This window comes from Cryptomeria japonica, chromosome 7 (genome assembly GCF_030272615.1).
Source record: "Cryptomeria japonica chromosome 7, Sugi_1.0, whole genome shotgun sequence".
Lineage (NCBI taxonomy): Eukaryota > Viridiplantae > Streptophyta > Pinopsida > Cupressales > Cupressaceae > Cryptomeria > Cryptomeria japonica.
Window position 1 is genome coordinate 758,965,495 of NC_081411.1, and position 2,917 is coordinate 758,968,411.

Below are 2,917 nucleotides of genomic sequence, written 5' to 3' on the forward strand. Positions count from 1 at the left end.
ACACTTTATTTGGAGTCATTTTGAGTCTAAACACTTTCAAACATTGATTCCTCATCAACATTGTGTCCTCTTGTCATGAAAAATAGTCAAAAATTCAAATTTGGTCACAACAACAACTTTACAAAATTGGAAAAATTGCACTCAGTTTTAGGAAATACGTCTGTGCAGTGTTCAAACACGTCTGTGTCATTTGACCGCGTCTGTGCAAGACAAAAATGCGTCTGTGTCATCTTAAGCAAAACTGCATTCACAAAATCTCAGCAACGAGTCTATGTAGTGTTCAAAAACGCCTGTGTCAGGAAACCGTGTCTGTGAAGTATACAGGCATGTTTGTGTTCAGTATTGAAAAAATATTACATTCCAGCAAACAAGAGTAGTCATTTTCAGACTTATTGAGCTTCCTAAGTTATTTCTCTGGGTTTTCATCTAGCATTTAGCCTATTTCTTGGTCTCACAAGGTCCATCATTGCTTTACACCTTGCATTACATTCACATTTGTCTAAACTTGAGTCAAAAGGTCACTTGCTTGTCCTCATCTTGCTATGTCAACACAATACATACAACAACATTTTGCTAAGTGGTCCCTCATCAAGGCCTATCACCTTTAGGTCTCATTTGGTCTTACTTAGAGTCAAGGTCAACTTACCTCATCAAGAGAAACTATCATTTCTTTGGAAGCCACACCTACTCTACTACATACATATTTGGTCTTACACTTTGGACATTGCAAGTAAACCTTAGATTCATTTACATTCCATCCAACTCTTGGTCTTACATACTCTTTCCATTTTCATCTAGTCTCACACATCTTGGTCAAGACCTAGTTCATGGTTGAAACCCGTTCCCAAAAATCTATGAGAGAAGCTAAAGAGGCTCAAGAGTCCGCAAACATGAGTGCCTATGAGTATGACAATGATATCTTCTTCAATTCTGATCACACCACATTACCTGACATGGACACTTATAGAAACACTCAAAATGTTGAGAACATGGATAATACAAACAACAATGATACACATAATGACAATACAAACAACTTTTTTTGTACATTCAGCAGAAGTGGAAGACTCCATCATGGATCCCTATTTTAATAGATTGGCTGAGGAAATCATGAGAAGAGATAGACAATATTTCCTATAAGTGATGGCACAAAGTGGAACCAAAATACCTCATGATTTTGACATGTCTCAAATAGTGGAAAATTGACCCATGCAAGAAACTCAACTCAACATGGATCAAAGAAAACCTAATAGTGGAGGTACTAGAGGACTACGTTTCGTGCCTGAGTCTCCATCATCTTTGTTTCAAAAACCTGAGGTCCCAAATACACATGGTCAAGCTTATGATACTCGTGAAAGAGCATCTCATGAATAACTCTATCTACGTAGACCATTATGGAAGTCTTATGCAGATAAATACACTCAATTGCATACCAATGATAAGGACCAACCTCAAAAGCAATTGGATGTCCAAAGGCATGCTCAAAATTTGGACACAAGTAAACCCCGTGTCAAATTTGGGGGCAACACACTAGACCAAACTCATGACATGCCTGTAGAATATGATGTACATGGACAAAGCGGATATTTCATTCCTCATTATGACTCTATACCAGGTGGTTCCTATACGCAACATTATTATAGACCTCCTCCATATGAACATGTTTATGATCAATACCATCCATACATGTAGTATGCTCCTCCTCCACCCGGTGGCTAAGGCATGGGATATGGTCCAAGAAGTCGGTCTCCACCTAAGAACAATTTGGAACAACAAATAAAGGACTTACAAAAGAAAATGGAGGACATAAATACACCAAATCCAGCTTACAAAATTAGAAACATACGTCCCTATCCATTTGACAAAAGCATTCCAATGCCTCCTTTCCCTACACATTTCCTGACACCAAATTTTGATAAGTACATAGGCAAGGCAGACCCTAAGGCACATATAAGACAATTTTTCACAACTTGCATTGAGGTAGCATCAAAAGAAACATACTTGATAATATTATTCCCACAAAGCTTAAGTGATCAAGCTATGGAATGGTTCTCCCAACTTCCACCTGGAATTAAGTCTTGGGGTGATCTAGCAGAAGCTTTCATACAACATTTCTCATACAACATAAAGACAAACATATTAGTCACCACTTTGTGCAACACCAAGCAAGAGGATGGGGAGTCATTTTCATCATTTTTACAAAGATGGAGGAATTTAGGCAGCGGATGCTCTTGTGAAATTCCACAAAAACAAATGGTAGAGATGTTCACACAGAATGTCCACAGACAAGTTGGTTATGATTTAAGGAAAGCTTGCTTGCCCACTTTCAAGGACATCATTGAAAAAGGCTTAGCAATAGAGAACATCTTAATTGAGCAAGGAGTCATTAAGATCTTCAAAGAAAACAAAGAGGACTTTAAAGGAAAAGACAAGCCACGATTTTGGAACAAAAACAAGAACACAATAAATGATGGCATTGTCGATGCTAACACAGTGAGACCCAAAATCATTCTTTCTGGCTCAAGTTCTACAAACAACCAAGTGAATACTCAAACAACTTCCAAACCATGAAGGAAATACACCCCATTGGGAGAACCACTTGAATCAACTTTTAAGAAGCTAGTGGAAAGCAAGATAATAACAATTCCAAACAATCCTCCATATGAACCAAAGGTCAAACCAAATTGGTGGAATGATGATGAGTATTGTGAGTATCATAGGAGAAAGGGACATAAAACAAGAAATTATCATCATCTGAAGAACATCATACAAGATCTTATTGATAGAGTTGACATTGAGATCGAAGGACATTCATCCAATCAAGAACATGAGATGTTTAAGGAACCATTCCCTAAACATGACAAGGGAAAATCCAAAGCCACAGATGAACAAACTAATTATACTAGAGCATCCTATA